Source organism: Dendrobates tinctorius, unplaced genomic scaffold, assembly GCF_039654945.1.
Source record: "Dendrobates tinctorius isolate UK_male_01 unplaced genomic scaffold, ASM3965494v1 ptg000060l, whole genome shotgun sequence".
Classification (NCBI taxonomy): Eukaryota; Metazoa; Chordata; class Amphibia; order Anura; family Dendrobatidae; genus Dendrobates; species Dendrobates tinctorius.
This window is the reverse complement of record NW_027361728.1, coordinates 46,933,066-46,958,470: the sequence shown is the minus strand read 5'-3', so window position 1 is coordinate 46,958,470 and position 25,405 is coordinate 46,933,066. Positions and strand designations below refer to the sequence as shown.

Genomic DNA, 25,405 nt, shown 5'->3' with positions numbered 1-25,405 from the left:
AGGGTTGCAGCCCCCAGCTTTGAATTTTGCCTGACTGGTTATTCAACATAGGCGGGAACCCATGCCATTTTTTTAAAATTATTTATTTACTGCCACCAGAGTCACCCAGTGCCATGCTTACTCGTCCAAGTGTCTGTGGTGAAATGCACCCTGGCAGACAGAGATTTTGTCAAGGAACGGGTGATGTTGTCTGTGACATGCTGGTGTAGCGCAGGCACAGCTTTCTTAAAAGTAATAGTGACTTGGTAATTGGTACTGGTCTCCAAGGCATATCAATTTTAAGACTGCCTAATTGCGTTGAGCCCAGGCTGTGTAGTATGGAGGTGGTGGGGGTTCGATCTGCACTGTTGGAATGCGTAACTCATTAAGGAAGAGGTTGAGGGCACAGGTGGAGGCCCTAGAGGAGGAAGAAGCAGTGGAGGAAGTGTTACATGTAGAGTTTTGGCCTGCAAGCCTTGAGGATTCCAAGACTTGTGTAGCAGCACCTCTCCTCACAGCCACCAGTCACCCAGTGCCCAGTCAATGAGATGTAACACCCTTGGCCTTGCTTACTCATCCAAGTGTCTGTGGTGAAATGCACCCTGACAGATATTTTGTCAAGGAATGGGTGATGTTGTCTGCGGCATGCTGGTGTGGCGCAGTCACAGCTTTCTTAGAAAAATAATGGTGACTTGGTAATTGGTACTGTGGACTGCGATGGCCATCAGCTTTGGGAAACGTTCTGCATATACCAGGTGGAAAGGCAGCATTTCCATGGCCAAGAAATTGGAGATGGTGGCGTTCAACCTCTTAGCTTTGTCATGTGTAGGAGGAAACGATCTTTTACGTGACTATAACTGCGAAACTGTGGGATGACTGCAGTGCTGAGAGATGGCAGAGTACAGTGAACTAGCAAACTGCTGGACCATGAGAGAGGGGCAGGTGGAGATGTTACTGTGGATTGAGAAACTTGTGGTGTGCTCATTCTCTGAGATTGGTTAAAAACAGCAGGCATGTCTGCTTCTATTACAGCTGAAGGCGGCCTCTCAGTCAGCATGACTGGAGCGGGTAAAGAACCGAGGTTATGAGGTCAAAGACCTGCATCCCAATCGTTGGCACGGTAACACAGGAGGAGGAGGAAGCAGCAAATGCGATTGATGGAGCGGCTGATGGTTGTTGAAGTCAGCTGGTCAGAATTTTTGCACAGTGGGATTCCCACAGTAAAGCATGTTGATTGAGCATGTGAAGGGCCTTACATGTAGTAGTCAAATTATTTCACTTTTTACCTCAACTCAGTTTTTTTGCAAAGTTGGCAGATTATGTGAGTTGGCTCATCCTTTGCAATGTCAAAAAAGGTCAAGGCTAGGCTACACTTGCCACCCCTGTGAGCTGCAGACCCGCAAACGCTGCTGTTTTTTGTGGCTGCGATTGACGGTGCAATGTAACCTCATTGTCTTCCCCCTCAGATGACCTACTCAGCTGTGTGCCTCTATGTTCACGCCAACTGGGGTCTAACACCTCCTCATCATCATCCTCTGTGTTATCACATTCCTCACCCTTGGAGTCACCCTCCTCCTCTTCTTGCCCTGACAGCAAAGTACAGTCTGCATGAGCCCTAGATATCTGAGTCTCATCAGAATCACCTCCTCTCAAGGGTTAACATCTGATGACAAAGGTCATTATGCTGTTCAAACCATACTTCGTCCTGCCCCGGATCCAAGCTAAAAACATTTTGGGCATTGATGCATATTTCCTCCTCTTAACTCTGTATTGCTTTTGAGTACACTTCTGGTGACCATGGCATGGAATGTGTGTACAGCTATTCAGACTGACCCATCTCTGGTTCCGTACAGTCAGTTGAACAGTTGGATTGCTGGGACGCAGGGGGAAGCAACGGGGATTTGGGTGCCACAACTGGGGACAGTCCAGTGTGTGATATTGAGGTGGAGGAAGAGGAGGAGAGGCAACTTGAACCTGCACTTTCCATCCACATGAGCACATGCTCTTTCTGGGCAACATTGAAAAGGCATACCAATGTGTGTCTGCCAAGGAAAGGTAGTGGTGTAGCCTGTCCAGTAACATAAGTTGTCAGTTGTTTTTGCATAAGATGTGATGTTGCCTCACTAGTGCTTTCACAAACATTGCCACCTACCCCACATACATCTTGAACACCAAGCCTAATTCCCTTTCCACCCTGGCCTTGCTATTTCCCAGTCATGTTGCTCAGAAAGTGTGGTAGGAGCACAATATTAGCAACCAAAAATTACATTTTAAACTCTGAACCACCTCTGCAAACAGCTGAATTTCAGCGACAGTAAATTAAAATTTGAAATATGGTGTGCTGCATTGTTAGTCACAAAAAAAGAGTTGTTTGAGTGTGGATGAGGCCTGTATGACAAATAAGTTATGATGCAAACAATTTTAAAGTCAGGTCCCCTGCTGTATGCCACAAGGAACAGAAGACATTTTTTGTAGCCTATGGATCAGGCCTCTATAACACACCAGATGCTACAAACTATTTTAAAGTCAGGTCACTTACGGTATGCCGTTAATAACAGAATAATTTTTTGTTGCCTATGGATCTGGCCTCTATAACACACTAGATGCTACAAACTATTTTAACCCCCTTCCTGACATCAGACGTAATATTCTGTCCATGTGACCTGGGCCAATTTTACCAAGGACGGAATATTACATCATCGCGATCGGCCACGCTCATCGGGTGCACGGCTAATCGCCGCCGGGTATCAGCTGATTCTGACAGCTGACACCCGGCACTAGGTTCCAGGAGCGGTGACAGACTGCTCCCGGCACTTTAACTCCCGAAATACTGCGATCAAACAAAAAAACAAACCACCTTATAGCTCCATCAGCGGAAAGATGAAAAAGTTATAGCTCTCAGAATAAAGGGATGCAAAAATAATTTATTTTTTCTACAATATAGTTTTTATAATATAAAAGCACCAAAAAATAAAAAAATATAAATGAGGTATCTCTGTAAGGCCTCTTTCACACATCAGGTTTTCGCCGTCAGGCGCGATCCGGCGCTTTTGACAGAAACCGGATCCGGCGAAATGCAATGCCGGATCCGGTTTCCCCCCCATTGACTTGCATTTGCGCCGGATCGCGCCGGATGGCCATGCGTTTCATCCGGTTTTCGCCGGATACGGCAATGTGTCGCGATCTGGCATCTGGAAAAAACGGCTACTGTAACGTTTTTTGTCTCCGGCGAAAAAGCCGGACACGCCGGATCCGGCGCGTCCGGCTTTTTCACACAATGAAAGCCTATGAGTGCCGCAATGCGCCGGATCCGGTTTTTTGGTCTGAGCATGCTCAGTAGCTCTGCCCACAAGACATATATAAAAGCAAGACAGTGGGACCCACAGCCACACCCAACATGCCACCCAAGAAAGCAACCAAGCGAAGCAGGAGAAGGCAGGAGACCACTGCAGCACCATCAGCACCACAACCACCCCAAATGGAGCAGCAAATGCAACATGCTGAGGAGGGGAGGCCAGCAGCAGATGAGAGACGGTAATTATCAAATCCCCCATTCCTCCAAACTAGGGCTATTGAATATCAAGATATTCATTGGCCCTTTGTTTCTCTTTATTCAACAGCCGCCCAATAGATGCAGCAGCAGCAGCAGCAGCAATGGCAGCAGCTGGAACACCACCCACAGGCATGGAGTGTGGCCACCAGGAAGACAGCACATCATCTTCTGGGAGCCCTCCCTCGCATCGTCAGCGTTTGACGGTAAGTTTTTATTTCCAAAATCCATCTTCTCTGTTATATATGTCTATTCATTGCCTTTTATTTCAAAACAGGATTCACAAGATGAAGAGGAGCTCCCAGAAGAAGAAGGAAGGGGTGGACAGACACCTGGAGTGGGCTCACAATTGGTAAGTTTTTTGCATCAAACGCAGAAACACAACATCACACTACACACAACACATAGAAAACAATGTTCTGCAGACCACACACAGCAAACAAATGCCTACATCCAAAGACATAACATTTTTTGTTTTCTTCTCTAGTCTTCCCAATCTGGTGCTCGGCCAAGAGGTCCTCGCAGTGCCTCCCAGGGTCGTCGGTGACAGCAACGTGGCGGTCACCAGCGTGTAAGTATAAATATTTTTGCTTTGTTTTTTTGCACTTTTTATTTCATTTCTTATGTGGAGGCGTTATTTTTGTCTTTTTCTTTAACAGCCTTCACAGCGTGCTCCCGACTCTGACGGTGAGGATGGAGGACTTGATGTGGACCACCTCATCGATCTCGTCCGAGAAAGGGAGCCGCTCTGGAATATGGCTGACCGCCGCCACGCTGACCTTATCGTTACCCGACGACTCTGGGAGGAAATCTGTTTGCTCCTTGTGGGCCGCTGGGAGGACCTCGATGTTCGGGCCCAGATTACAGAGCGTAAGTATATACAGTACCGGTTGCTTGATGTAAACCAGTGTTTCCCGAACTCCAGTCCTCGTGGTCCCCACGGATCATGTGTTCAGGATTTCTATTTACTATGGAAATCCTGAAAACATGACCCCTGGGGACCATGAGGACTGGAGTTTGGGAAACACTGATGTTGTATACTAACCACTCCTTTCTCGTTTCAGGGAACAGAATTGTGAATCGGTGGCGGTCTGTGAGGGATCGTTTCAAGAAGGAGTTCAATAAAGAGATGCGGGCCCTGAGTGGATCTGGAGGACGCAGGAGCAAGTACAAGTACGCAGAAGCCCTGTCGTTCCTCCGGGAAACAATGGTCACCAGAAGGTAAATATTACACACCACATGTGAAAACAAATGTTAGATGTAAAATTTTTTTTCAGCCAGGGCCATACCATGTCAGTATTTTAATTGTTTTTTTTTCTCTTTATTCCACAGCACGGTGAGCAGCACTCGGGAGCCTGCACGATTGGACCCTTCTGAGGCGATCCCTGAGGAGACCGGCACCGAGGGACACTTCGACCGCCCCGGTACATCTGCACCTTCCCAGCCTTCCCACACATTCGACCCATCTGTCCCATTCACCAGCACAGGAGCATCGTGGCCGCCTACATTACATGAAGCTGCTGGTGAGGAGATCGCTTTCCCTTTACCCAACCCTTCTGCCCCTGCCACCTCTAGTACACCTGCGGGTACTGGGCGGCAGCGGCAGAGGGGTCAGGAAAAGACTTATGCCCCAGAGTTCTTGCATCTGAATGCATCTTTCCAGAACTGTCTAAAAGTCTTGTCAGAGCAAATCTCCGCAGGCTATCAGCAGATCCACTCCAGCATTCTGGAGGTGAAGACACTTCTGCAAACCATGCATTCAGAAGCAAGATCTTCGCCAAACCACACCTTTTTCAGGTCTGTTGTGGAGCGCATGAAAACGCTCTCTCCTGCCCAGCAGATGCATGTAATGCATTCATGCCACGCTGCTCTCCAGCAAGTTACCTCCCAACCTCCTCCTCCCACCACAGTAGTTCCTCCACCTGCACCCCCTCCAGCCACTTTCCATCCTCCCCCTCCTATTACATCTACACCCCCTCCAGCCACTTTCCATCCTCCCCCTCCTATTACATACCATCCACCTCCCCAGCACCATCCACCTCCCCACTTCCAGCAACCTGCCCCGTACCAGACATCTCCCCACTTCCAGCAACCTGCCCCGTACCAGACATCTCCCCACTTCCAGCAACCTGCCCCGTACCAGACATCTCCCCACTTCCAGCAACCTGCCCCGTACCAGACATCTCCCCACTTCCAGCAACCTGCCCCGTACCAGACATCTCCCCACTTCCAGCAACCTGCCCCGTACCAGACATCTCCCCACTTCCAGCAACCTGCCCCGTACCAGACATCTCCCCACTTCCAGCAACCTGCCCCGTACCAGACATCTCCCCACTTCCAGCAACCTGCCCCGTACCAGACATCTCCCCACTTCCAGCAACCTGCCCCGTACCAGACATCTCCCCACTTCCAGCAACCTGCCCCGTACCAGACATCTCCCCACTTCCAGCAACCTGCCCCGTACCAGACATCTCCCCACTTCCAGCAACCTGCCCCGTACCAGACATCTCCCCACTTCCAGCAACCTGCCCCGTACCAGACATCTCCCCACTTCCAGCAACCTGCCCCGTACCAGACATCTCCCCACTTCCAGCAACCTGCCCCGTACCAGACATCTCCCCACTTCCAGCAACCTGCCCCGTACCAGACATCTCCCCACTTCCAGCAACCTGCCCCGTACCAGACATCTCCCCACTTCCAGCAACCTGCCCCGTACCAGACATCTCCCCACTTCCAGCAACCTGCCCCGTACCAGACATCTCCCCACTTCCAGCAACCTGCCCCGTACCAGACATCTCCCCACTTCCAGCAACCTGCCCCGTACCAGACATCTCCCCACTTCCAGCAACCTGCCCCGTACCAGACATCTCCCCACTTCCAGCAACCTGCCCCGTACCAGACATCTCCCCACTTCCAGCAACCTGCCCCGTACCAGACATCTCCCCACTTCCAGCAACCTGCCCCGTACCAGACATCTCCCCACTTCCAGCAACCTGCCCCGTACCAGACATCTCCCCACTTCCAGCAACCTGCCCCGTACCAGACATCTCCCCACTTCCAGCAACCTGCCCCGTACCAGACATCTCCCCACTTCCAGCAACCTGCCCCGTACCAGACATCTCCCCACTTCCAGCAACCTGCCCCGTACCAGACATCTCCCCACTTCCAGCAACCTGCCCCGTACCAGACATCTCCCCACTTCCAGCAACCTGCCCCGTACCAGACATCTCCCCACTTCCAGCAACCTGCCCCGTACCAAACTCCTTCCCCATACAACTTGCCATCAACATCATCTGCTCCTACAGTCCCTGCCCAACCCTCCACCACCTCTTCTGCTTCCCACATGTCCACCCATTCTGTAGTTTTTTCCACACCTTCACCTCTAACTGTTCCTTCCCCACCACGATCCCAGTCCTCTCTCCACACTCCCAGTGTCGAAGTGTCTCGCAGCCCCTACAGCAGTATTTCCACTACACCCTACACCGATTTATAATGTGTGTATTTAAATAGAAATGACCAGTTTTATGGTTTCAGTTTTATAGTTTCAAAGTTTTATTAAACAAGTTTATTAAAATTTTAAAAAAGTTTACTAAAAAAAACATTTTTCAATAAAAGTTAAATTATTTTACACTGGTTGTCTGTCATTTCTTTCTGCGGCGAAAAAGGTTAAATACAGGGTATTTAAAAGGTGAAATGGTATTCAAAACTAGGTATATAACTGTGGGAAAATTTTAGCTTTTTGCCACAGTTGTGTTCCTGGTTGTGTTTGAAGCAAAGTATTTCACCTAAAAAGTTGTGTTTATTGTTGGTGATTTCCTAACAATGTACACAACTTTTGTTAAAAGGTGAAATACTTTGCATAAAACACAACCAGGTACACACCTGTGGCCTAAAGCTAAAAATAGAGACCATGACAAGATAGCCAACTTTGGTTGGCAAAGGTATATACTGTTGGTACAGAAGGTACACAAGTTTGGTTGGGCACAAATCTTTCACACTCTGTCATCCTGCCAGTGTACTCTGCCTTGAGGTGACAAAGTATAGTGCAAAATTGTCCCTCATTACTGAAACCGTCACAGAACTTCTAGTGGTAATGTCATGGTAATCTTGCAAGGTGGTTTCTTCAGAGGTGTCCTCAATGGAAATGGGTTCCTTGCAGATAACAAAATTGTGGAGTACCACGCACGCTTTGATCAACTCGTCCACAGTTTCTGTCTTGAGGTTGATCGCAGTCAATAGGACCCGCCATTTGGCTGTCAGAATACCAAAGGTACATTCAACCATTCTTCTTGCTCTTGTGAGGCGGTAATTAAAAATGCGTTTTGGTCTTGTCAATCCTCTGCTAGAGTACGGTTTCAAAAGGTGTTCTGACAGCTGGAAGGCTTCATCCCCTACACAGACAAATGGCATAGGTGGACCAGATGTTTGCGGCAGCGGTCTAGGTGGTGGGAACTGGAAGGTGTTTCCATACAGTTTACGCCCCATGGCAGACAGTTTGAAAACTTGAGAGTCATTGGAGCGGCCATAGGCCCCAATATCAACCGCAATAAATTTGTATTCCGCGTCAGCGATGGCCATGAGGACAATTGAAAAATATTTCTTGTAATTGAAATATTCCGATCCCGATCCGGCTGGCTTTACAATGCGGATATGTTTCCCGTCCACAGCGCCCAAGCAGTTTGGAAACTGACATATCTGTTGAAACTTGTCAGCAATTTCAATACACCTCTCTGTTGTGGGCTCTGGTAAAAACTCTATGTGGCTTACCTTAAAGTCACCATCAGACGCTCTGCGGGTGAAACAGAGAAGCGGCAATAGGTGTCCGCTTTTCTTATGAGGTGTGCAATGCGCTCCACCAAGTAATCAAAATTCTCCATTTTCATCCTACCATATCCAAAAAATTTATCCGGGTTTCGTCGAAGGTCCATGCATAGTGTAGAATAGACCCCACGCGTCATTCTCTTGGCTGTGATGGGGTGGATCCACAAACGTCGTCTACGATGCCTGATGCGCTGCTGTCTCGCTCTCTCCTTCTCCAGAACAATCACCCTCAAACGATTTGCCTCCGCTGTAAAATCCGCCAAATTCTTCAAAATATTTCCAATGACAACATCCATCTTCGCCAGTAACTTGCTCTTCTCTCCAACCTGCACTTTCTCCTCTACAACCTGTCAAAGAAGGGCTGTAGGAACATGCTATATATAGTTTTCCAGTAGCCAATCCCATTCGGAAGGCCACAAGGGTCAATTTTAAAAACCGGATCCGGCGTAATCCGTCGAAAAACGGATAGAAAAACGGATGAACCGGATGAGACGGATCTGGTTTTGTCTGTCAAGAAAAAGACGGATCCGGCAGAAAACCGGATCCGTCACATCCGGTTTTACGAAACAGTTGCCGGATCCGGCGTTCCGGCACGACGCCGGATCGCGCCTGATGCCGAAAACCTGATGTGTGAAAGTAGCCTAAGCGTACTGACCCAAAGAATAAAACTGCCTTATCAATTTTACCACACACGGAACAGTATTAACACCCCTCAAAGGAAATTCATGAATTGCTGGTTTTTGCTCATTCTGTCTCCCAAAAATCAGAATAGAAAGCGATCAAAAAATAAATAAAGTCCAGAATAAAGTCCTTTATTTGAAAAAAATATGACACAGACTCATTTATTAATCTCAATTAAATCAAACTTACAACCACGGCTAATCCAAGCAACGTCATAGAGGTTACCTTTGATCACTGAACTCCGTTCCCAGCCACACTGAGCTGCGATAGCATCCCTGCTAGCACATACAGCCAGTCAAGGCTCATGGTGCTAGCAAGCATCTAACTGAAGTCACCGTAACTCAGCCCAGCTGTGAGCGGAGCTCCGTGACCAAAGGGTACCTCTATGACGTCACCACTGGTCACTGACGCTGCATTCCCAGCAGCTCATTCATCAGTGGTTTTCAGCCGGGACGGTCGCATCTTGCCATCATCCAGATTGAAAACTATATATCCCCCAGACATGGATTACAGCATGGGACACAAGGATGAACAGGTATGGTATATTATTGCTTTTTTACTTCATTTTTATTTCAAGAGATTAAGGGCTTTGCTTGGATAAGGGGTGGTTGTAAGGATAGTTTTTTTGAGATTAATAAAGGAGTCTGTGTCATTATTTTCAATTAAAGGACTTTATTGTGGCTGTGTCTTTATTTTCAATACATCTATAGGATTAGTAATGTGGGTGTCTTATAGACACCTCTCCGTTACTAAGCCGAGGGCTTGACATCAACCCCTAAAATATTACTCCACTTGCCACCGCTACAGGGCAAGTGAGAAGAGCTGGGCAAAGTGCCAGAATAGGCGCATCTAATAGATCTGCCTTTTCTGGGCAGCAGCGGGCTGCTATTTTTAGGCTGGTGGGTCAATATCCATGGCCCCTTACCAGCCCCTTGGTGTGAACTTTAGCAAGGCTGATTGTCAAAAATGGGAGGGAACCCCTTGCCATTTTTTAAATTATTTATTTAAATAATTAAAAAACAGCGTGGGGATGCCTCTATTCTTGATAACAAGCCTTGCCGAAGCTGACAGCTGAGGGTTGCAGCCCCCAGCTGTGAGTTTTGTCTGACTGGTTATCAAAAATAGGAGGGAATCCATGCCTTTTTTTAAATTAACGTATTTACAGCGCAGGAGCAGCAGATGAATACACGCATCTGCCGCTCCTGCTGTCACTGTTATTAGCAGCAGCAGTGGTAGGCTGATGGGAGTTATAGTTCCATCAGCTGCCACCTACTTTTTCTTTTATTAATTAAATGCAACTCTAATCATTCTCCCCTGCTCGAGCCGATCGCCCACAGGGGCATGTTCAGCTCCTGGTGCCGGGGAACAGCACTTACTGTAACACTTCTTCCCCGGTGCCGATGCATGTCACATGGAAGGCATCAATGTGTTATGTGTATGCACGTGTGAGGAACATTTTATGGCCCGTACTGACATTAAAAAACAGACATGTCAGCATGTTTTGCCCACAGACACATGGTCCATGGAAACACACTGACATGTGCACAGACCCATTCACTTGAAGAGGCAAATAGCACTCCTGTCCTCCCTAGTTTCTCTTCTCATGGCTTAGGCTAGCTTCACACTAGCGTTTTTTGTGCTGCGCCTCGTGCGCATACCAAACGCATGCAAAAAACGCATCATGCGTTTTGAATGCGTTTGCTGTTTTTTGCGCATGCGATTAACCATTTTGTCACCATGTTAACGGAAAAAACGCATGCGATTTTAAACACATGCGTGCACATGTCCTAGCGCACGCGTGCTTTCCCATAGACTGTAATGCTGTTTTTTGCACATTCCATGGGCTAACGTGCACATGCGTTTTTTTGAGACAGGTCGGATGGACCAAAAATGCAACAGGTTGCGTCCAGCGCGCCTAGGTGCACACTACAAAAAACCGCATGTGCACAAAAATGCATATGGCGCAGCTCTAAAAAACGCAAGTGTGAAACCAGCCTTAGTAGCACTGTACAGCCACATATGGGTTATTGTCACGTTCAGTAGAAATTGTGGGACAAATTTTGTTGCCATTGTTACCAACTTCTTGTGGGAAAATGTAAAATCTTTGGCTAAAACAAAATTTTGGTGGTAAAAATGCAGCTATTTTGTCGTCACTGCCCAATGGTATAAAATTCTGTGACACACCTATGGTGTCAATATGATCACTGCACACCTATATGAATTCATTGAGAGGTGAAGTTCATAAAATAGGGTCAACATATGGGGGTTCTGCTATTTTGGCACCTCATGGGCTCTCCCAGTGGGTCATGGCACCTGCAAACTATAACAGTAAAATCTGGTATACCTCCACTTATGGGGTATCAGCGTAGTCAGGACAATTTGCACAATAACTTTTTGCATCTAATTTCTCCTGTTACCCTTGGGAAAATAAAAAATTGGTGTATACCCCCACTTATGGGGTATCGGCGTAGTCAGGACAATTTGCACAATAACTTTTTGCATCTAATTTCTCCTGTTACCCTTGGGAAAATAAAAAAATTGGGGGCGAAAATATCATTTTTGTTAAAAAATATGATTTTTTATTTTTACGGCTCTACGTTATAAACTTCTGTGAAGCACTTTGGGGTTCAAAGTGCTCACTACACATCTAGATAAGTTTCTTAGGGGGTCTACTTTCCAATATGGGGTCACTTGTGGGGGGTTTCTACTGTTTAGGCACATCAGGGGCGCTCCAAACACAACATGACATCTGATCTCAATTCAAGCAAATTTTGCATTGAAAAGTCAAATGGTGCTCCTTCCCATCCGAGCTCTGCCATGCGCCCAAACAGTGGTTAACCTGCACATATGGGGTATCAGCATACTGAGGACAAATTGACCAACAACTTTTGGGGTCCAGTTTCTCCTGTTAACCTTGGCAAAATAAAAAAAATTGGATCTGAAGTAAATTTTTTGTGACAAAAAGTTAAATGTTCATTTTTTTAAACATTCCAAAAAATCCCGTGAAGCAGCAGAAGGGATAATAAACTTCTTGAATGTCGTTTTGAGCACCTTCAGGGGTTCAGTTTTTAGAATGGTTTCACTTTTGGGTATTTTCTATCATATAGACCCCCCTCAAAGTGACTTCAAATGTGATTTGGACCCTAAATAAAGTTGTAAAAATGAGAAATCGCTGTTTATCTTTTAACCCTTATAACTTCATAACAAAAAATGTGGTTCCAAAATTGTGCTGATGTAAAGTAAACCTGTGGGAAATGTTATTTATTAAGTATTTTATATGACATATCTCTGTGATTTAAGGGCATGAAATTCAAAGTTGGAAAATTGTGAAATTTTTACCAAATTTCCGTTTTTTTCACAAATAAACGCAAGTCATATCAAAGAAATTTTACCACCTTCATGAAGTACAATATGTCACGAGAAAACATTGTCAGAATCAAAGGGATCCATTCAAGTGTTCCAGAGATAGTACCTCATAAAGGGACAGTGGTCAGAATTGTAAAAATTGGCCTGGTCATTAACGTGCAAACACCCTTGATGGTAAAGGGGTTGAAATCATGTCCTTTACAGTTAATAATAGAAGAATTTTTTGTGTCCTATGGATCAGGCCTCTATAACACACTAGATGCTACAACCCATTTTTAAAGTCAGGTCCCTTACTGTTTGACAGCAGAGGCATAGCTAGGGACCCGCTGCTGCCAGCCCACCATGTACACACACTTGCATGTACACACATACACATGAACATACACACACGTACACACACACATGTAAAAACATGTACGTACACACACGTATGTACACACACATATTCACACACACACGTACTCACTCACATGTACTCACATACAAACACACACTTACATACACACACACGTACTCATACACACACGCAAACTCACATAAATACACACACGTACTCACATGTACACACGCATACTCACATGCACACACACGTACTCACATACACACACACACACACGTACTCACATACACACACATATGTACTCACATAAACACACACGTACTAATACACACATGTACTTACACACACGTACTCATATACACACATGCAAACTCACATAAACACATACACGTACTTACATGCACACACGCGTACTCACATACACACCCACGTACTCACATACACACATACTCACATAAACACACATACTCACATACACACACATACAAACACACGGACTCACATGCACACACGGACTCACATACACACACGGACTCACATACACACACATGTACTCACATACACACATGTATGCACATACACACACAAACGTACTCACATACACACACACGTACTCATACACACACGTACTCACATACACACACATGTACTCACATACACACACATGTACTCACATACACACACGTACTCACACACACCTGCTCACATATACCCACACACGTACTCGCATATACACACACAGACACACCTACTCACATACACACACACGTACTCACATACACACAGACACACGTACTCACATACACACTCATACTCTCATACACACACATACTCACATACATATGTACATACACACACACGTACGTACACACACATATTCACACACATATTCCCTCAAACACGTACTCACTCAAACGTACTCACATGCACACTCACATACACACACACGTACTAATACACACACACGTACTCATATACACACACGTAAACTCACAAACACACACACACGTGTCCTCACATACACACACGTACTCACATAAACACACACATGTACACACATACACACACATGTACACACATACACACACATGTACACACATACTCACATACACACACACGTACTCACATACACACACATACTCACACGCACACACTCACATGGACTCACATACACACACACATGTATGCACATACACACACATACTCACACACACACGTGCTAACACACATGTACTCACATACACACGCACACATGCGCTCTCACACACACACACGTACTCACATACAGTATACACACACGTACTCACATATACACACGTACTCACATATACACACACACGTACTCGCATATACACACACACGTACTCACTCACATGTACTCACATACAAACACACACTTACATACACACACACGTACTCATACACACACGCAAACTCACATAAATACACACACGTACTCACATGTACACACGCATACTCACATGCACACACACGTACTCACATACACACACACACACACGTACTCACATACACACACATATGTACTCACATAAACACACACGTACTAATACACACATGTACTTACACACACGTACTCATATACACACATGCAAACTCACATAAACACATACACGTACTTACATGCACACACGCGTACTCACATACACACCCACGTACTCACATACACACATACTCACATAAACACACATACTCACATACACACACATACAAACACACGGACTCACATGCACACACGGACTCACATACACACACGGACTCACATACACACACATGTACTCACATACACACATGTATGCACATACACACACAAACGTACTCACATACACACACACGTACTCATACACACACGTACTCACATACACACACATGTACTCACATACACACACATGTACTCACATACACACACGTACTCACACACACCTGCTCACATATACCCACACACGTACTCGCATATACACACACAGACACACCTACTCACATACACACACACGTACTCACATACACACAGACACACGTACTCACATACACACTCATACTCTCATACACACACATACTCACATACATATGTACATACACACACACGTACGTACACACACATATTCACACACATATTCCCTCAAACACGTACTCACTCAAACGTACTCACATGCACACTCACATACACACACACGTACTAATACACACACACGTACTCATATACACACACGTAAACTCACAAACACACACACACGTGTCCTCACATACACACACGTACTCACATAAACACACACATGTACACACATACACACACATGTACACACATACACACACATGTACACACATACTCACATACACACACACGTACTCACATACACACACATACTCACACGCACACACTCACATGGACTCACATACACACACACATGTATGCACATACACACACATACTCACACACACACGTGCTAACACACATGTACTCACATACACACGCACACATGCGCTCTCACACACACACACGTACTCACATACAGTATACACACACGTACTCACATATACACACGTACTCACATATACACACACACGTACTCGCATATACACACACACGTACTCACACACACTTGTACTCTCATATACACACATGTTCACATGCACACATGTACTCACATACACACATACTCACATACACACATACTCACATATACACACACACGTACTCTCATATAAACACACACATGTACTCGCATACACACACGTACTCACATACACACAGACACATGTACTCACATACACACACACGTACTCACAAACACACTCGTACTCACATACACACACACACACGTACTCACATGTATTCACATCTCCAGCACAGGCCGCAAACCACCCTCTTTCTTGCTGGCTGTGACTGCACAGAGGTGGGTGGACAGGCAGCTGCGGCACACACAGACACATACACACACACGTACTCACACACACACATGTACACACACATATGTACTCTCACACACACACTTCCCTCCCTATGCGATAGCATCGGGCACACCTCTAGTAAACTAAATATTCACCTCTTTCCTTCTGGTCCCTGTGCTGCTCCCTGCTCCTGCTCATCTCCTACTGCAGGCACCGAGTACCAGGGGCGGACCTACCGCCCTTGCAGCCCGTTCATTGCACGGGGGCCCCGGGGGAGAGGGGGCCCCTCCAGCCTCCAGCAACGCATGGCTAATTCTTGGCTCCAACCGTCTCCCATTGCACTGAGACGCCACGCCACGCCACACCCCCCCATCCACCGAAGCCATGCTTGCCATCCCAGATAGATGCTGTGCCTGCAATAATGTGGCTCGGCTGTGTGTGGTCTGTACGCAGAGGACCTGTGAGAGGGAAGGAGTCAGGGGTCACATGATCAGGGGCCGTGTCTGCCTCTGTGTCTGTCTGCACTCTGCAGGACTTTGCTGTGCTGGTTGTCATGGCTGGTACTGGATGAGGTAAAGTTTCTGTGAGGGTTCAGGAGGATTTTACAGTGTGGATGTAGCAGAGCCAAGTGTGTTCGAGGTGTACGGAGAGGAGCCGTGTGTGCATGAGGCGTACGGAGCAGAGCCGCGTGTGCATGAGGCGTACGGAGCGGAGCTGCACATGTATGAAGTGTACAGAGCAGAGCTGTGTGTGTGCGAGGTGTATGGAGCTGCGTTTGTACGATGTGTGCGTAGCGGAGCCATGTGTGTACAAGGTGTGTGGAGCTGTGTGTGAACGAGGTGTACGGCGCGGAGCCGTGTGTGTACGAGGTGTACGGCGCGGAGCCGTGTGTGTACGAGGTGTACGGAGCGGAACGGCATGTGTACAGAGTGGAGCAGCGCGTGTATGGGGCATACAGAGCAGAGCCCCGTGTGTACAAGGTGTACAGAGCGGAGCCGTGTGTGTACGAGGTGTATGGAGTGGAGCCGTGTGTGTACGAGGTGTACGGAGCAGAGCCCCGTGTGTATGAGGTGTACAGAGCCATGTGTGTATGAGGTGTATGGAGTGGAATCACGTGTGTACGAGGTGTACGAAGTGGAACCGCATGTGTACAGAGTGGAGCAGCGCGTGTATGGGGCGTACGGAGCAGAGCCCCGTGTCTACAAGGCGTACGGAGCAGAGTCCCGTGTGTATGGAGCGGAGCCGCACATGTACGGAGTGGATTCATGTGTGTACTTGGTGTATGGAGTGGAGCCGTGTGTGTATGCAGAGCCGTGTGCGTACGGAGTGGAGCCATATGTATACTGGATGTACGGAGCGGAGCCAAGTGTGTACGAGGCATACAAAGTGGGCTTTTCCCACGGACACAGGAGTACACGGCAGAGCCCCGAGGAGCACATTAAAACTCACACATGACATTCCCCCGGAAGTGATGTGCTGGAAGCTGACCGGAAATGAGGTAAGTTCATGAGGAGATTTTGACGGAACCAGGAATGCTTCAGATCCATCACCATGTCCTCCTCCAACAGCGCGGAGAGCAGGATCGCCTTGGAATCAGGAATGCTGGCCATGTGAGCGGATCATGATATGTCCTGCAGCGGGAGGCTCAGGTGGGCATACAATGGGAGCCGGGCTACTATAGTATCTTTATAGAATCTTTCTTTCTCTCTCTGTTCTTTCTGTCCCCTCTTTCTTTCTTTCTTTCTTCCCTCTCTTTCTTTCTTTCTTTCTCTGTTCTTTCTTTCTTTACTTCTTTCTCTCTCTGTTCTTTCTTTCCCCTCTTTCTCTCCTCTTAGTCCTCTTGGTCTGGCCTGCCCTGCCTGCTCCAGGTAAGAGTACCAGAGCTGAGCAGGACTGAGGGTCTGGGACCAAAGCAGGCATGATTTTGGGGGGCTCCTGGTGGAGAACTGAAGCATGGAAGGCATTATTTTTGGGGGTCTCCATCCTGGGGGAGAACTGAAGCATGGCCTGGCTGCTCATGAATGGTCGGCCCCTGGCCTGGGGAGAAGCATGGCCTTGGCTGCTCATGAATGAGGGGGCCCTGGGGAGAAGCATGGCTGCTCATGAATGGGGGAGGGCCCTGGGGGAGATGCTTGGCTGCTCATGAATTGGGCGGCTCATGGGGGAGAAGAAACATGACTTGGGCGGCCCACATAGAGGGAGAAGCAGCATAAATGGGGGGGCACATGGGGAGAGGCAGCATAAACTGTGGGGGGCACATAGGGCGAGAAGAGCTATGCCAAAAGTAGAGCGCATATGGGGAGAGCATTATGAAAAAAAGGGAAATGGGGGTGACTATATACATTACCTGGAGGTTGTCTTGGGCTATATATGTTATTTAGAGGCTATGCTGGGCTGTATATTTTACCTGGAGGCTGTGGTGAGCTGTATGTATTACCTGAAGGCTGTGCTGGGATGTATATATTAACTGGAGGCTGTGCTGGGCTGTATATATTAACTGGAGTGGAGGCTATGCTGGGCGCTGTATATATCACCTGGAGGCTGTGGTGGGCTGTATATATTAACTGGAGGCTATGCTGTGTTGTATATATTAACTGGAGGCTATGCTGTGTTGTACATATTAACTGGAGGCTGTGCTGGGCTGTATATATTACCTGGAGGCTGTTGCTGGACTGTATATATTAACTGGAGGCTATGCTGGGCTGTATATGTTATTTGGATGCTGTGCTGGGCTGTATATATTAACTGAAGGCTATGCTGAGCTGTATACCATATGTTATTTGGAGGCTGTGCTGGCCTGTATATATAATTTGGAGGCTGCAACTGGCAAATAATAAACACAGCCCAGCAGCACCCTACAGATATATCCAGCCCTGCATAGACTCAATATTAGATAACAACAAATAACTTTGTTGCTCTATGAAGGGCAGGGGGGGCCCCGAAAAATTTCTTGCACAGGGGCCCACTACAGTCTGTGTCCGCCCCTGCCGAGTACTGACATCATTGGGCCTGCTGTCAGTGTCGGAGTCAGTGACATCAGACACTGACAAGTGGATGATGGTAGAGGGAGCGTAAGACCGGGGTCACACTGGCGAGGAATACGGGAGAGTGAGAGGCGCAAAAAGCACGCATTAGACACGGACAAATGATTCTCTATGGGGTCCCTCGCACCAGGCGTATATTTCTCCTCCATATCCTACGCTCCGTGCCACTCGCAGCATGCTGCGATTGTCAGCGTACTACGGCCGTAATACGCCAATGCAAGTCTATGGGCGCTCAAAAAATACGGATTACACACGGACCACACATGTGACTTGCGAGAAATACGCACCCGGTGTCTTTTAGAAACCCTGTCATAGGGCTCCATTATATGTCCATTTTGCAAGGCTGCGAGAAAATCTCGCCATACGGATTGCATACAGATGCCATACGGATTACATACGGATGCTGACATGCGCAAAATATGCGACCACACCTTGATTACGGATGACATACGGAGCACTATTTAGGGGTCTGTCATCCGTATTGCGCATGTAAAATACTGACCATATTTTGCATCGGTTAGTGTGACCCCGGCCTAAAGCTCATCACTGCAGTCAGCTGTATTGGCATCTAGCCAATACAGCTGACCCTGCGTTGATGGACGGGTGGCCCACTGCTGGCATAGGGCCTCCCCACCTGCTTAGGGGCCCATAGCGGCCGGGCGTCAGTGCAGAGAGATCGATTCTCCTTGCTTTGCCGCAGAATGTAACTGTATCAGCTCGATGAGCATGGGGTGACCCCCCTCAGAGTGCGGGGCCCGGGACAACTGCCCCCTCTGCCCCCCGGTAGCTATGCTACTGATGTTAATAATAGAAGACTTTTTGGTGTCCTATGGATAGGCCTCTATAACATACTAGATGCTATCAACTATTTTTAAAGCCAGGTCCCTTACTGTATGTCGTTGATAGCAGAAGACTTTTTTGTGGCCAATAACACACTAGATGCTACAAACTTTTTAAAATTCAGATCCCTTACTCTATGACAAACATAGCAAACAGACAATTTCCACATGTCTTCATGCTGTCTAGCAGCCGCAAATCATGCAGCTGCGGCGACACAAACTAAATCTCCGAGTGCTCCCAAAATACTCGAACACCCGAGCATGCTCAGAAAACTCGAGTAGCGAGCATACTCGCTCATCAATAACTCCCATCTGAATGGAGCGGAGGTCGTGCATGTGCACTTTCTACTCTATTCATTCTCAATGCGAGTGCTAGAGATAGCAAAGCACTTTATCTAAATTAACTTTTCTTCTAATTATCTTTGTTTCTGGGTAAATGACCAAATAAAACAATTCTTTTTCACCACTCATTATGCAAGGATGATATTGTATGTGGACTGTTGTTGGTTTGTATCTAGGGCGGCTCTTTAGTTCCAGTCTGACCCTGAATTGTTTCCATACTGTATATGTTTGTCGCTGTGCATCTGTATGTAATAGTGCATTGTGGTGTGTGGAAGCGTGTGGCTAGAACAGTTTGAGTATAAAAGCAAATTCACATGTTTGGAGCACATTTAGGAAATCTGTAAATTCTCTTTGGTATCTGCCTTTGGCCTCATTCAGACATCCATGTTGCACGTGCATGTTCTATCCTTTTTTTTTCGCAGATACAGCACTTTTTTCACAGCCCGCGTGTCCATGCAAAACTCATGGAGACATGTCTGTTTTTCTTCTGGTATCACAGACTAAAAGTGCTAATATATGGCTATGGGTCCATGAAAACCCCGTCCTGCAGAGGCATGGCATCAGTGTACCATCTGTGGGCAATATATCTTTAACATTGCAAAGGATGGAAGAAGCTTCGTACTGTATCTATACGAGAAAAACACTGATGGTAAAAACGGAAACACAGCACATACACTCATGACATCAGTACCATGTTTTCATGTATGGGTTTAACACACAAATGTGGGAATGATGAAATTTGTTTTAGGAACAGACAAGTGTAATTAATGCCCAAACCGGCACTGGCACAAATGAACGCTTTGGGGTTCTCGATTTTACATATTAATTCCACCGGCCTGTTCCTAATATAGAAAACACATTATTATCTCCCTTTGGCCGAACATGTATGCTTGAAAAGATACAAATGGAGTATTCAGAAGCACCGAGGAGCCATTGACTGTGATGATCAGACATAATACACAAAAGCTTATGTTTGACTTTCCTTGCGCCGGGTATACGTTTAGTCATAAAAGTATAGTAAAACATCATCTACTAAACTGCTAAAGAAAACATATACCTGGCATAAAGATAATTGGATGTAAGCATTATTGGCAGGATTGATTCTGTTTCCAGAGTGTTAACTTTGAATACGTTTTTATGGGTTTTTCCAAATATATTCACTTGTCTGATGCTGAAACTGTAAAGTAGAGAACCCGTTATTCTAGATTTGCTCCACGCTTTTAATTGTATCCCAAGTTTCCTGCAGACAAGAAGCACTGTTTGTAAATTATAAGCTTTTTCAGATGGATGCGTTTTTGCTATGTTTTTCAATGGTGGTAGAGAGATTTTTCTTATGATTTTGTAAGAGTGTGATGTATCGAGTCCACTCAGTTGTGACTGTGGTGTAGTGGACTACTAGATTTGTATTAGGGTTGATGATTTACCGTGTCTGAGAGAGACAACTAGTTATACTATAGTGTTATTATGGTCTTATATCACTGCAATATGCTGCACCAACTACATCTAAAGCGATATAAATGGAAATACTAATTCTTAGTCCTTCTATGTGAGTGAGCTCAATAATGTATATAGAATGACAATTGTGTGTAGATCCCAATATGAAAACAGCACCATCCTCCATTTTTTAAAGCCTTGATACTAGAGATGAGCGACTTTGCCTTTTTTAGGGTCGAGTCGGGTTTCATGAAACCCGATTTTCTCAAAAGTCGAGTCGAACGAAATCGGCCGACTATAGGGAAAAGTCGTGAAACACGAAACCCAATGCAAGTCAATGGGGAGAAAAGTCGGCAGTGAGTGGAGGACTGTAAACACACCTGGCATGAATTTTAACCCCAGAGGCGGTAAAATCTCTCTCTTCTCCCTCACCCTCTCCTTCTCCCTACACTCCCGCTACGCTACGCTCCACTTCTCTCATTGGCTGAAAAAAGTCACGTGCAAGCATTCGACGAAACCCGACTTTGACGCTTGGGTCGCCGACCGCATGGCCAACTTCACACTGTGGTCGGGTTTCGTTTCATGAAACCCGGCTTTGGCGATAGTCGGCGACTTTTGAATCTGACCGACCTGTTTCGCTCAACTCTACTTGATACCTCTGTTTTATGCAACAGTCTCAGGTAAGCAGGTAAAAGATGATCCAATGCAACTCATGGGCCAGTGCTATGTGCTTGCACCCCAGGCTAAAATTTGCCAGCCATCCCCTGCTTTGCACCCCTATGGTTCTGGTGCTGCTCTAGCTTTTCTATCTATCTCTCTATCTATCTGAATTGGCTAGATAAACAGTTATTTTGCCCTTAATCCATATGTGTCAAGAGAAATTGCTCTGTGATCTCTCCATTTGGATTATACTTGAGAAACGTGATCGTTTGATATTTCTGCGGAATGTTATATAACTCATAATATGATTGTAGTCTTTACAGTAACCTTTACAGTAATCTTGGCACACAAATATTTGTTGTCTATCTTTGCAGAAAAGATTTGCCTAGCTGGCTCTGATATTTACTTGTGGAAAAGAAGCTTACCTGAGTTCTGTGTAAGCTCCTTATGGCTGTAAGAAAATCATTACATCTTTCGCGACGCCAGCAAGTAATGCAGGCTATATCAGGCTCGCACATGTGTAATAAATATAGATGTTACTCAATTATTGAGAATTTTACGGTTTTGCATTAGTTTAACACAATAAGCAGCAGGGAAGACTAATTTCTATGACAGTATTAACTGCTCTTTGCTACTAGTGTGTTTTAAAAATGTATGTAGTAGCCGCCAACATGACAGTTGCTGCGCTACACTAATAGCATAGCTGGCTTTGGTATTCGGAGCCATCACAGTAGCATGGCTATTCTATTCTCTTTGAATGCTATGTAAATTGTGTAGGCATGCTACACTATTACCAACAGTGTTCTGAGCAATAATATGTAAAATTAAATTATTACTGCTCAGAAAAATCATTTCAATAGGCAAATTAAATGTATGCAAAATGTTCCCATCCGGCGTTCCCGGAAGCTGATGGAGTAAGACGTGTGGCGCTGAGCTTCACTTCTCTAATCATTGTTTTTCACAAAGAAGCCAACCTACTAATCCAAAAGAAGGTCTGAATTACAGTGCAATGTCTACAGATGAAGCTTCTGTCATCTACATCCGGTATCCCAGTTTCTGGACCTCTGGAAGACTTTCTGCAGATGGACGCAGCAGCTGCACACATGATAATGGTAATGGCCCCGCTCACATCAACACGAGACATGGAGGACAGGAGTAAGATGTCGACACTGACAGATGATACTCCCAAGTACTTTCCACGATCTCTTCTATCAGGCAGTGTTGGACAGCCTAACCCATCAAACAGAACTCATGACAATTGTGAAAGCTATTGTCAGATATCCCATAGAATGTAAGTCCGCAAGGACCGGGTCCTCTCCCCTCTGCACCAGTCTGTCATTGTAAATTTGTTTACTGTTAATGATATCTATAACTTTGTATGTAACCCCTTCTCATGTACAGCACCATGGAATTACAGTAAGGCTATGTGCCCACGTTGCGTGTTAAAACGCACATTGGAAACCAGACTCCTTCCACGCGATTTCACTGCGATTTTACCGCGATTCTGTTCACGATTATGCCGCGATTTTCTCAAGCACTTTCCAAGCGATTTGAAGCATCGCTTGGAAATTGATTGACAGGTTGGTCACACTCGTCAAACATAGTGTTTGACAGGTGTGACCAGCTTTTTACTAATGAGGCTGCCTATGCGGCATCAATAGTAAAAGATAGAATGTTAAAAATGATAAAAAAATAAAAAATCAGGGTATATTTACCTTCCGACGTCCCACGCTGCCATCCCGGGCCTCAGCGTTCCCAGTAATGCCTTGCGAGACCTGTGATGACGTTGTCTCGCGTTACTATAGCGATCTCGCGAGACCACGTCATCACAGCACCTTGCTGCAAGGCATTACAGGGAACGCTTAGACCGGGAATGCAGCGCGGGACGTCAGAAGGTAAATATAACCCGATTTTTTATTTTTTATTCTTTTTTTTACAGGGGTATGGTACCCAGGGCCTGGAGGACAGTCTCCTCTCCTCCACACCGTGGGTACCAACTGCACATGAGACGCTTAACTTCCCGCATGGTGGGCATAGCCACATGCGGAAAGTAAGTGATTTCATGCATTCCTATGGGTGCGGAATCGCGGCAATTCTTTGCGATTCCGCACAAAAGAATGACCATGCTGCAATTTTTTCCGCGATGCGATTCCGCAGCGGAAAAAGAGCGCAGCATTAGCACAGCATGTGCGGAATGCCACAGGAATGCATGGGGGGCGTTCTGTACACGATTTTTAAACATTTTCGCAGCGTTTTCGCGCCGAAAATCGCGGCAAAAACGCTTAAAAATCGCTACGTGGGCACACAGCCTAATGGTAAAATAGAAAAAACACGGCACTCAATGAGGAGAGAGGTGCACAAGTCGGGTATCCAGCCAACTAACAATGTAGTACAAAAACTTGGCACTCAAAAGAAAAATTGATTTGACAGTTCATTTATTGTAAAAGGCATCCAGTTAAATATACTTCTTTTACTTCTTTAAACGTTTTCGGTCATACAATTGACCTTCATCAGAAACGGAATTTTTTCACAGTTGGTTTTAAGTGAGAGGAACTGTAATGGAAAATTCCATGAGAGACGTCTCTCATACCAGCAGCACAAGCGTCCAGCCACAGACCAAGCGCTATTCCTCTGCACCCTCAGTGCTTCTCCTGAACAGTGCGTTCACTCTCCCTGTGACACACTTGCCTCCCTGGGCAGGACAGGCCATTTGGATAATCAAAGCACCAAGTTGTGGACATTCATGCCTGTCACAAACAATACAGGATAGTTTCATGAATATATTACAGTACAAATTTCTGGACACCCACACCAATTATTGGATCTACCGGTCCCTGTATAACCCAAGGTGTCAAACCCGTGGGTCTGGTGATTTCCTACATGAATGGTGTCCTTTCATCCTCAGTAGCTGCTGCTTCCCAGACGTCTGTTTCTCCACATTATTAATGAATATACCCAGTACTGAATAGTGCCTACTTATGACAGCGGTTCTTTAATAATAATATATGGAATTTTCCATTACAGTTCCTCTCAGTTAAAACCAACTGTGAAAAAATTCCGTTTCTGATGAAGGTCAATTGTATGACCGAAAACGTTTAAAGAAGTAAAAGAAGTATATTTAACTGGATGCCTTTTACAATAAAGGAACTGTCAAATCAATTGCTATATAAATTAATAATAATAATAATATCCTCAGTAACTTAATCTTTACTTTGAAATAACAACTTACTAATTTTCTACCATAATAGCAATGTTATAATATATCTCATTCTCGATAACTGTTGCATATTGTAATGTGAAAAATAAAGAAAAAAGTTTTAAAAAATGCCCTGGACATTTCACCTATGGCCAAATTAAAAACATGGTCTTGTTGCCCTCATTCACGAGGAGTAAAACTTCTTTTAGATAAGAAACATGTTCAAGATATATCAGTATTTGATTC

The 25,405-nt window shown here is 45.8% G+C and overlaps 1 long non-coding RNA gene across 1 annotated transcript in view; it reads right to left on the bottom strand.

Moving 5' to 3' along the window:
- LOC141092770 (uncharacterized) overlaps window positions 1-16,178 on the bottom strand; it is a 62,544-nt gene extending 46,366 nt beyond the window's left edge. The window contains exon 1 of the long non-coding RNA XR_012232907.1: window positions 15,800-16,178. This is a non-coding gene — a long non-coding RNA (uncharacterized lncRNA). The remainder of the gene's footprint in view (window positions 1-15,799) is intronic.
- Window positions 16,179-25,405: the final 9,227 nt, after the last annotated feature.